Source organism: Balaenoptera ricei, chromosome 17 (assembly GCF_028023285.1).
Source record: "Balaenoptera ricei isolate mBalRic1 chromosome 17, mBalRic1.hap2, whole genome shotgun sequence".
NCBI classification, from domain to species: Eukaryota; Metazoa; Chordata; class Mammalia; order Artiodactyla; family Balaenopteridae; genus Balaenoptera; species Balaenoptera ricei.
Window position 1 is genome coordinate 68,603,595 of NC_082655.1, and position 12,070 is coordinate 68,615,664.

The following is a 12,070-nucleotide window of genomic DNA, read 5'->3' on the forward strand; positions in this document are numbered from 1 at the left end:
AACTGACAAATACTACCTGAAACCAGGTGATTAAGGTCAACATCAACAGCAATAATTCCTATTGATAGTATGTAGCCTTGATAGGATGGGATAAAAATGGAATTTTATCTCTATGGTATTCCTCCTCAAAACACATTATCCAAGTCTAACCATGAGAAAAATATCACACAAACCTCAACTGAGGGACAATCAACAAAATATGTGACCAGTACTCTTCAAACACAAGGAAATACATATAGTCAGCAAACACACGGAAAGTCCGAGGAATGGTCACAACCCAGAATAGCCTAAGGAGATGTAAGTATGAAACGTAATGTGACATTGTAAAGCAACTAAACTCCAATAAAAAATTAATTTAAAAAAAAGAAATGTAATGTGACATTTTAGGTGGCATCTTGGGACAACAAACTTGAATGAAGCATGGATTTAGTTACTAGTAATGTATTAATATTCATTAATTGTGACAAATGTACCATACTAATGTAAAGCAATAATAATAGTTGAAACTGCAGGGGAGGTATATAGGAACGCTCTGTATTACCTTCACAATAATTCTGTAAATCTAAAACTGTTCTAACATAAAAAAGTTTATGTAAAAAATTGAAATCATAAAAAAAATTTTAATGAGATTCATTAAAAACTCTTTGAGCATCAGCAGCTCTTGAAAATAGTCTGTTAATCGGATTAAAATTTAAATTCCTACCAAATGACAGATGGGCTTTGCAATGAAAAGTCCTTGCTCCAGGGGTCAGTAATCACAGCTTTTTATCCCGGTTAATCTAGGGCATGTCAGTTCCCCTCTTGGAATAGAATGAAGTGGGTGAAGGTGCTGGATTAGATCATCTCTAGGACTTTACAATTAGTAAATTTCTAGATCTAGATTCCTTTTAGACTGTCAGTAGAATGTGAGAGGAACTAAATGAACTACTGTAGGAAAAGTCAGCAAACGTTAAAGATATTCCATCTTGGAATATACAATTTAGGTATAAATCAGTGTTTATTTTTAGGATTTAACTTTTTTTTCCCCAAATTTATCAAGTATTGGATTTGGTCTTGTAGGGCTATACTACAGAAGCAGCAGAAACATGAAAAATCTTAGCTTTAAAATTCCATAACAGTATAAAGAACAGCAGAAGTAAAATTTTAAAAATTTTCATGCAACAGAGCGGGATATCACATTCCTGCAGTTTTTCAAAAATAGAACATGGAGTCTCTGGTGTTTAAAGAAGAAATATGAAAAATGATCTTTTTGGTTTTATAAGGTAAAATCGAATGGCAAAAATTCTTTGTTTAAAACAGAAAAAAGTTTAAAGTGATCATGAAAAAAATGTTTTTAATTGAAAAAGTATTTTGATTATTTAGCTTTTTGGCCCATATCCTAAAATCTGTTTTCGTAAGAAAAGATATGACTAAGAAGTCAATGCTGTTACTTTTTCCCATAATAGTTCAGAATATTAAGTAATACTTCTGACTGGTTTCTGGTCTTAATGGCTTTACTACTGAACAGGTAAGCTATTCTTTGTTTATTGCAACCATTCTTTGTTTATTGCAAATTATATAAAATACAAATGAAACATGAGCTCAGCAAAATATGTAGTTTGGGAAAAACTTTAAAATGTTGAGATGTTGGAATCAGAATCATAGAGATAGTATAAATATTGCTATTAATAGACCACTTGAATGTTTTACTTTGGTTTTCCCTTGAATACAGTTAGTAATATAATGCACCTGTTTGCTTCATCAATACCAGCAGGCAGTACTATGTATGTCCAAAGCTCAGCCCATCAGACTACTTATAATTATTTTTGATGGGGTCAAGGAGCTAAAATCGTGAACATTTTTAAAAACAAGAGTTGACATGTTCCTCTTTGCCAACTTATTCAAAATTTTTTCTACAGGAATATTAAACTCTGTATGAGCACAGTGCAAACTGTTTCATATTCCCAAGAGTGAGTTCTTTGGATTGCTTTTAGAAGAAATGACATTCATCCTTTTTCTAAAACACTTTCCCCATAAGTATGTAAATGTCCAGGGACCAGGAGTGGTGGGAAATAGTGACATGTATCATATGGAAAACAGTCTCTAGCCCTGTATCAACATATTATTTTATCTGCTAACAGAGTAAGTGCTTTATAAACTTTAGCAGTATTGTTATTCCACGTGGGTAGTTTATTTTTGGATTCTCTAAATGCAATCAATCAGTGATTTATGTCATGTGTGGCCATAGGTTATTCAGGTTACTTAGAGAAAAAAAAAAATGCTCCTTTGCTCAAACTTTCACCATTGGATAATTTAACTCTTAGGCAACTAAATATTTCTTTCCCTTTGGTTAAGAATGAAAATAACACACCAAACATCAGTTTCCATCTTTCAAAAAGGATTAATCACTTTCATTTCCCTTCTATAACCATGAGATCTATATACAGTAGTATCCCTGAAGCATGTTGCAAATAAAGCAAAATAAAATTACCCCCCACTTTACATACATTTAATAGACTGCAATACTGACAAAGAATTAAGCCTACACTTCTGTTAAAATAAAGTTCTCCATATATAATTTACATTCTTAAATTAATAAAGCTTGGAAATAACTGTTAATGAAATGGCTAGTATTATCAGGCTGAACTCTAATTTTTTAGTGAATTATACTTCTATAGCTTATTTCTTTTGCATATCATCAAAGGGCAATTAAAACATAAGAACAGGGAAGTAATACATTTGAGAAAATATAAGTTGGAACGAATAGGATCTGGGAAAAGAAAAGAAAGGGAGCAATAACCAAGTTATCAGTACAAAAATATGGTAGATTGTGGAAAACATTACAAAATAAACACAAGCTGCTAAAAAATTTTACCTGACAAATTTGCTACACTACACTACACATTGGGATTGCCCTCTGATAAAAGAAATTTTCACAAATTGAGATATAGGAAAGTCATTCCGGCTTATACATGAGTTAACTTGAATTTTATGCTAACTAAAATAGCCTGTTTGTGGCCTATTAAACATACATTGTACATCTGCTTTAATTCTTAGAGAAAAGGACGCATTGACCAAAAGTAAAGAATGTCCATGTTCACAAATAAAATTCTTTAAGCAAAAAAAAAAAAGAATGTCCATGTTAAAAATAAAGATTAAATGCGTCTCTTCTTGGGACGCCAATGCTGGTCCTCCTTTGATGCTAAGACTCCCTTCGCAGGTGTCAAGGCCAAGCTGACTTGCTGTGTACTTGCTGGACTGTTCTTTTTTTTGAAACCTTGAAGAATATAACCCTGACTTGTTTAAGGTTCTCTGTTCTGACAAGATATAAAACTGTTCTGAAAACTCTGCTCCCCCCAAGCAGTTTCTCAGAGTCTTCTGGGCTAGTCCTCAGTTTGGCTCAAAGAAAACTCTTTTCTAGTCTTTCTTATTGATTGTTTATTGATTATTTTCATGACACCTTCATCTTCTTTCTTAATTCATTCCATTTTGTGGTTTTTCTATACAAGGAAATTGTAGGATGAAGTTGTAAAAGACTTTGAAATTAGCAAAAGATTATTGGGTGTAGTCAATGAAAAATAAGTCATTTTTCTAGCAAGCCCTTTTGTTTATCTGATTTTATAAAGGCTCCGAGTCTTTCACTGACTTTGAGCTATTTTACAACTTTGTAATTTATAGAAATGTATAGTAGTGCAAATAATTCTTGTCCATATAAATGCAAATTGCATCTATTTTAATGTAATTGGTTATTAACCTATGGATATTGATCAGTTTTGCCATTTTTTACATCTGTTTATAACTTCATTTCAGCATTCTTTATTTGACTACACGTGTGAGGGTTAGAATTCTCCTTTGAACTGGCTATAACATCTTACTGGTTTCCTCATTCATTAATGACTTAAACAAACCTTGACATGTGTTCATTTTACATCTGTATGAAAGCCATCATGATAAGTGTTTTAAAAACTGCTATCCTTTAACAACATGTATGAATTCTTAATATCGGCGACAAAATAGGGGTTCCCTGCAAAAACCCTTGTTTTCTAGTTTCCTAAGTGGAATTAAATTATAATGCTGAATAATAGTTTTATAATATTTAATATATATTATTATATAATATAATAGTTTATAATATTTCCACTTTTAACAAGTAAATCCCTGTGCATGATAAAAAGCAAATTATCTCTTATTTTTATAGGAGAATAACGTCATGCACTCTCTTTCAAAAGTATAGTTGGAACTTCATTACACTAACAATCACAGAATATACCACAGGAGGAAAAGACAGGCCAAAACTGGCATGAAGAACGATTCTAAGATATTTTGTTACATAGAATTGATCCCCTTTCCAGTTCAGATGGTACAGCTGGCAAAATCAGCCTCAACAGATTTGGAAAGGCCTGCCTGCTCAACGTGCTTCTTTTCCTGTCTGACACCCTCAGAGATTGTGAAGCTGCCGCTTGACACCTTGAGTTAGTTCACACTCCTCTGTGTGTTGCCTTGGCCTTCAGCTAACTTCCTGAAGTTGTGAGGAATGGCTCTAAACTGATCTTGAAAAAGTTTTAAAAATCATTAACTTCAGTCTTTAGCTCTTTATAGTTCCTCAATCATTTAAAGTGACAATACTTACTTGTTGAATACATATGCAAATTAATACATTTCTCTATGAATTAGTGGATTTTTAACCAGTATACTATGCTACTTCTCCAGTTATTCCTTTGGGAAATGTGATAGTTTAAATGGATTAGCTTCTCTATAAAATGTATAGTAAGCTTTGCAAGTGCTTGATTTTGATAAGCTGTTTTCAATTATATATATTTTTTGAGTGAATATTAATATTATAATTCTAACAGCTAAAATTTTTGCGATGTGAAATTTTTATCCCTACCTTGAATTAGCAAGTGCCTTACATGTAAAGAACACGTAATTTTTAAAAATTGTTAGAACCATTTTGAGGATTAACAGAAATAAACTATTATAAAATATCTCATTTTTATTTGGTCAAAAATACAAATCCTATCTGAAAAAAAATAATACATTAAATATATAGAAAATATAAGTAGAAATTTCATTTTAGCTTTATTTTTTGAGGAGACCATATCATCTCCTTAGTTTTGACTTAGGTCTAAACAGAATTGCCTAACATCATGTGGTTATGATTCTGTCCAATTATAAAACTAAATTTAAAAAATAAATAAACAGGGACTTTGATGTGCAAAGAGCTGTTCAAACTTTAGCAAGAAATGTTAAATATAATAAAAATGTAAACTCTATGGTTTATGTGAGTTTTAGTGTGTACTAAATAAAAGCAAATGTTTGCTAGATCACTTTTAACTTTTAACTTCAATGCTTCTAAAATTTATAAATACTGTTCCCCATTGTTTGCTGATTCTACTAACAAGAAGAAGGAGGGCAAAAGTGAAATAAGAGTATAAGTGAGTAAAAATAAAACTATCCTTTTATGGCTCACATTCTTAACAAATTCAGACTGCCAGTGGAGAAGAGTTAGAACACATATTTCCTAAAGACCAAATGCATTAATGTCTGCAAAAAGAAACCAACTATTGATAAATTAATAGTTCATTAATTAAGATCATGCTTAGTTTTTCTGTAAAGGATGATTGTTTACTGCTTTTAAAAAGAGCTGAAATCTAAATATCAATCAATATTAGAAAAAAAATACTATGTGATACTGAACCCCTAGAAAGGAAAGGCTTACCTTGGGCAGCTCACACATAGTCGTAAATTCAAACTGAAAGTCAGTAATGAATCTCAGAAGCTAGAGAGATTACATACCCCAATCAACCAAAAATATTATTTTTGAGAGTAAATGAATAAATAAAACTCATAAATTTATTAATAAGAATTTCCCTTTTACCCATGTTATATTTATAAAATTGGGGATTTTCCATGAAGTATGCAGTTACTTTCTAGAAATAGCGTTTTAAAGACCACTTCAGGGCAGAGCTTCTCAGACTTTAGGGTGTTTATGAATAACACAGGGGTTTTGTTAGAAATGCAAATTTTGATTCTTTGGATCTGGTGTGAGTCCTGAGGTTTGGCATTTCTTACAAGCCCCCATTTCTTACCTAGTCAGAGGACCACACGGAGGAGCATTGCCCTGCCAGCACTTCTAGTGAAAAGGCACAAATTCCCAACCTTGTCCCATTAAGTACTTACAATTGCTTACAACATGCACGTTTAGATTGCACATATATAATGATGGAGAAAATAAGGATCTTTTCCTTGGATAAGAACCCAAATTAGAATGACTCATTTTTAAAGTTCTATCACGCATGCAGCCCATGCCCTGTACCAGCACCTCGATGCTCCTCTTCTTCCAAAGTACTAGACCCGTACAGGACACATTACAAAAGGCATTAGGTACCCTTTTTGTGGAGGTGACCTACCACCTCTAGTCCCTAATGGGGAATGCTAGCCAAGGGCTTGGGCAACTGCAGAATCCTAAAGGGAGGTTCTACTGGTGTACATATTGAAAATAGTATCTTTCTCTCCTTGGGCAACATTAATTTCTTGGCTGTATTTTTCTCAATTTCTGCATCAAATCCATTACATTGAAATTTTAAGTTGGTGCACCAACACTCCAATTTTTTGCCCCATATATTTTGATTTTCTAACCTGAACTGAGACCATCTACGTAGTTATTTCCTTTCTTTCCTTTTGTTACCCTTTCTCCATTGTGCTTTTGGTAAAACTTCAACCATCTCCAAACAAGCCTGCAAACCAGAGATTTGAGACTTAAAGGGGTGCTATGCACTCTGATTTTCCTCTCCAAGTGATATTTGGAAGCAAGAGTGAGTTTAAGTATGGGTACACTGTTTTGAATAAATGTATGGACTACCTACTACATTCAGTAGGCCACTCAAAATGGTCTTTTAATGGATTCACGCATGAAAGAACAAAATATTTAGAGAAACAGGTTCTGTCTTGCTGAGAAGCAATAGTCAAACCAAATATTTGCTACTTCTATGATATCATCGCCAAACTGTTTTCCAGTTCCCTTCACGTGAAACAGATTCGGATGGCTAATTCAGTGACCATTATGGTTTGGCTCCAGACCAAGTTTTATTGAGTCTGTCCACTGGCTTATCTGAGAGTTCCCAAATGCAGTTTGCAGACAGCCCAAAGGCACATCCTGAGACACAGAGCACCCTTGGATATCTCCAAAATAAAACCAGGAGTCTAAATGGTTTTGCAACAAAAATCTGCCAGACATTTTTATTGTCAAGATAGCACTTTGCTTAATGGCTTGTACGAATAACATCCTTGATGAGCGTTTATCACATGAATGAATGCCAATTTGGTACAGATTATTCTCTCCATAAGAACAACGATCATATCTTATTTTTTTTGTGCATGGCCAATATAAAACATGTGTTTCTCATTTATTAGGATAGCAACAAATGTTTGTGAGTGAAAATATATGATAGCCTTAGGTTTATACAGTTTTACCTTCATTTTCAAGATAAATTAATATTTATAGGATCTCCCGACCAAGGAGGAACAAAACACCATTTTGATAACATATCATTTACTGTCTTGTTTTTGTGGGCATGACTGGAAACCCTACAGGCAGATGGAGAAAGCCCAAGTGAGTGTCTCACCCTATATGATAGACTGATTTCAGACCATGTTACAAGACTATCTTAGAACTCACTTCTTCCATGTAGTTTTTCAATGACTGTCCTCCACTGGAGGCTTCTCCCTAGAGGCAAAGAGGAAGAGAGGTTGAAAAAGTCAAGAGAAGGAGAGAGAAAATCGGAAAGAAGATGAGTCACGAAGAGCAGTGAAACCTGGGGGCAACACCAAATCTTTACTATGCTCCAGCATCTCAGTTTGTACTTATGGGATTATCAGTTTGGCAAATTCTTACTCTGAAGGAGATAATAATTGTTTCAAGGCAACAATATATCTTTTAGGTGGATTTTAGGTCACATAAACAAATAACCACCTAGTGGAGCTAGGTGGACAGAATGCTAAATGTGTAGTATAAGATTTTCTGTTATTAACTTTATAAATATGCACCTAAAATTAGATTAAGAAAACAGTCACTAATTCTGTATTTGATAAATCTGTGTGAAGACCTAGCACAGGGACTTAAAAGTACTTATGGAAAAGAGTACAGCTCATTAGCCTTCCCTTTTCCAAATGTTTATATCCAGTCTTCCTCACCTTACTTGTATGTTATTAGTAAATTCTCCGTTATTTGTGCCTTTTACCAGCATTTCATTGAACACTAGTAATCCCTGAGATTTTAAATCACTGAAACTTAAAACATCAAATTAAACAGATATCGCAAACTCATCTAAACATTGCTGGTCAAAATTGTCAAACAACTTGTCAGTTTGGAAAGGTTATATATACATAAAAGCAAAGTGATTCAGTTAGAAAAAGATATATTTTTATACTTCATGGCCAGAAACGTTTGGAAATAAATTCTGAGATATGAAATGATAAATTCTAGGACACCATATGTGTTTCAAAGATAACTAAATAAGTGTGAATAAAGCTTACATTTGTTTCTATAACTTTTCAAAGACCCTCCTTTTGAACTTTTCAAGGCTCTCATAGACATGACCTTATTTGATTGGTTTTTCACTACAATTTGAGGGTAAGGCATCCTCAGGTCAATTCGATCCATAAAGAAATTGAAGGCAGGGCTGCTGATTGAAGTGCTTAAAGCCCAGGAGGCAAAAAAGGCATTGCTGGGACTGGATTCAACCCTGACACTCTTCTACCTTGCTGAAATGAAAATTCTAAAACAAAAAATTAAATTTACTTTAGTTTTTTAAAAAAAATTGTGATGTATACTCCAAAGCACTTTCAGAGGGTTAAAAAAAAAAAAAAAAAAAAAAAAAAGCATGCTTTTTCTTCAAAACAAAAATTAAGCTAGGAATAAAGTTCTGGGATTCCTTAGAAATCACAGATGTGGTCATATTTTTTCACAAATCATGGTTTCCACTAGCAAAAAATTAATACGCTATAGTTTAAATGTTTCCAAATGCTTCCAAGCTTGTGGGATTTTTTCAACGGATAAGATAGTGAAAGAGATAGGATAGTTTTATTTACTTAAACTGAAACATAAACTATTAGAAAATATCAAATCCATATAAATCCTCCAAACTGTGAGGAATTTAACTCAAAGCATGCAGAGAGGGCTGGAAACTTACTTCAAATAAACTGCTTTTTATAGTTGAACTAACTACGCTATCACCCCTCATTTGGACAACTGGTCCAGAAAGAATGCTGTGGGTTCTTCCAATTTGGCTCTTGTGTGTGACAGAACTAGTCCATTTGTGCCAATAATCCCCTTTGCCTGTGCTGCTAGGGGCAAGAGAATGAGTGGCAAACTGCCTGGAGTAACAGCTCTGCTTTCTGGAAGGGCCAGCGTCTGAGGGCTGACAGTGAGGTGCTGTAGACTAGTCCCTGGGTGCTTGCTGAAGACACCTATTTGTCTCCTTCGCTCTGGAGTGCACTGGTTTTCCCAAATTGTCCGGATACTTGTAGTCTTATGCCAAGACCTGGTGATGATTGAGGGTTTTCTTGATGACCATATATAACTAAAGCACTGTGCGTACTACAGGGCTTCTCGACAGGCTTTCTTTTTCCCACAGTGCCAGGTCCTTTTCAATATCTACACCATAGAAAAGGAGCAACCTACACAACGCTATTTGTTTCAAAGGCCACACAGCTTGGAGTCTGGCTGTGACCACCTTTCATAAATCACTGACATGGGTGGCACTGATGAATGAGGAACACAAAGTAAACTACTCCAGGAGGAAAATACAGAGGAAATGGACCTTTTGGAGAGAAGATTACAAATGTGGCACAGAGCCAACTGAACAAAGAAAAGAACAAGACATCAGGATCTCTGAGCCTTGGGGTCAGAAGAGATGGCCCCAGCCAAGAGGCTTGATTCAACACGGCTGCCCCAGGTTCCCCATTTCTAACATGGCACTGCTGAAATGCTGATCTTCCCTCCTTCCCCCACTGGTGGTGCTAATGAAATAAAATCCCTTCCAAAGCACAAAGCTATCAACTTCAGTCATCCTTTTCTTAGCTTTAAAGAATTGGCATTTTAAATATCAAGTCATTCTAACAACATAATATTTTGTTAATCACCTGGAAATGAATCAAAAATACCCAAATGCAATTTCCCTTGAAAAACAAAGAGAAGAAAGGGGATAGAAGGGTGGCAGACAGGGGCGTGTGAAGGAGGGAAAGGGCAGAATACATGGAAACTATGCCTTCAAAAAAAAAAAAAAAAAAAAAAGGAAGAAAAGGAATTTCCTGAAATGTGGTTTCACTTATCATGAATCTTAATATAACCAACAGTTGAGATAAAAATGTTTTGAATGTGAATTACAAAATATATTATAAACTCAGAGAAAGAAAGAAAAAGAGGCTGATATGATTACTGCTCAACATATGACGTGGGATCACAGCTGTCAGAGACAAAGACTATCGTCACTCCCCTAGTTCTTTTCCAGTTAAGGAAACATTCTCAGTGAGATGGCATATTCTAGAGACTGAGCTAGGACTAGATCCACACTTTCCTGAATCCATCACCATTTTCCACCATACCAGGCTGCTCTTGTTTCAACCAGTATTTCCTGTTCATCTCTTACTCATCTTTAGACAAAATGCATACAGACTTACACTTGCATATAGGGTACATTTATCCTCTAACATTTTATGTCTAAGACCTCTGGTATTCATTTCCTTCAAAGAAAGTTCCATGAGAACTCTACTTCCACCAGAATGTTCTTTCTTCCCACCTTTTTTTTCAAATGAAACTAAACAATAATCCTGATACAGACAACACTCTCTTAAGAAGTACCTGTGGTACTTAGAACCCATAGAAGAATGGAAGCTCCATATGAATGGCCAGGGCATTTCTGAACCTAAGGGACCCATAACACTTTACCCCGTTATTTATTCCACAAGTATTTATTAAGCACCTATTGTGTGCCACATAATTAACTAGGCTTGGGGACAAAGAGGTGAATAAGAACTAATCCCTACCATAAAAAGTTTACCTTGAGAAAACAGATCTACAAGTTATTAGAATACAGAGCAAAAGTTAATTGATACAGGTAAGCCCAAGGTGCCACAGGAAAAAATAGGAGGAAAAGGCGCCTACTCTTTCATTTATTTAACAGGCATGTTTTGAGAAATTCTATGTGCTGGGAACTGTTATAGGCATTGGATACAGATGATGAAGGAGTCAAAGTAGAAGGATTAAAACTTGCAGAAATTATTTTTAAGCTTAGTCCTAAAGACAGTCAATTAGCCAGACGAAGGATCTGAATAAGGAGGAGAACTCGTACCAGGCAGAAGGAAAATTCTGTGCAAGGGTCCAGACCCAACAGAGCTAATATATGAAACCACAAGTATTACTATGAAAACCACCAATATACTATGCACTGAAATGTGTATTGCATTTTGAGATATAGAGATATTAACATCGTGTCATTTCCTAATTTTATACTATAATTTCCTGTAATACAGCTGCTAATATAATGGTTACACGTTTTTTGGGGTTTTTGCCATGCCACGAGGCTTGCGGGATCTTAGTTCCCTGACCAAGGATAGAACCCAGGCCCCCTTAAGTAGAAGCGCAGAGTCCTAACCACTGGACCACCAGGGAATTCCTTGTTGTATTTTCTTTTTTTCTATTATTATTTATTTATATACATCTTTATTGGAGTATAATTGCTTCACAATGCTGTGTTAGTTTCTGTTGTACAACAAAGTGAATCAGCCGTATACATACACATATCCCCATATCCCAAAGAGAAAAACAAATACTGTTGTGTTTTCTAAGTGCATTATTACACAGGGTTACTGAATTTGTGACAGATGACAGACAGACTGAAGTTCAGCTTTCCAAACCCCAGCAAACTTTATAGGCAGCAACTACTACTGATGTCCAAGAGAATAAGCAGTGATCTATTTCCAATTAGTAAAAAACTGGGTGCAATAGTTTAGAAAATCAAAATTGTTTTGGAAAGTTCAGAAGTCTTTTAGATCACTGATGTAGTCAATAAATTAATAGTTACACTTGAGT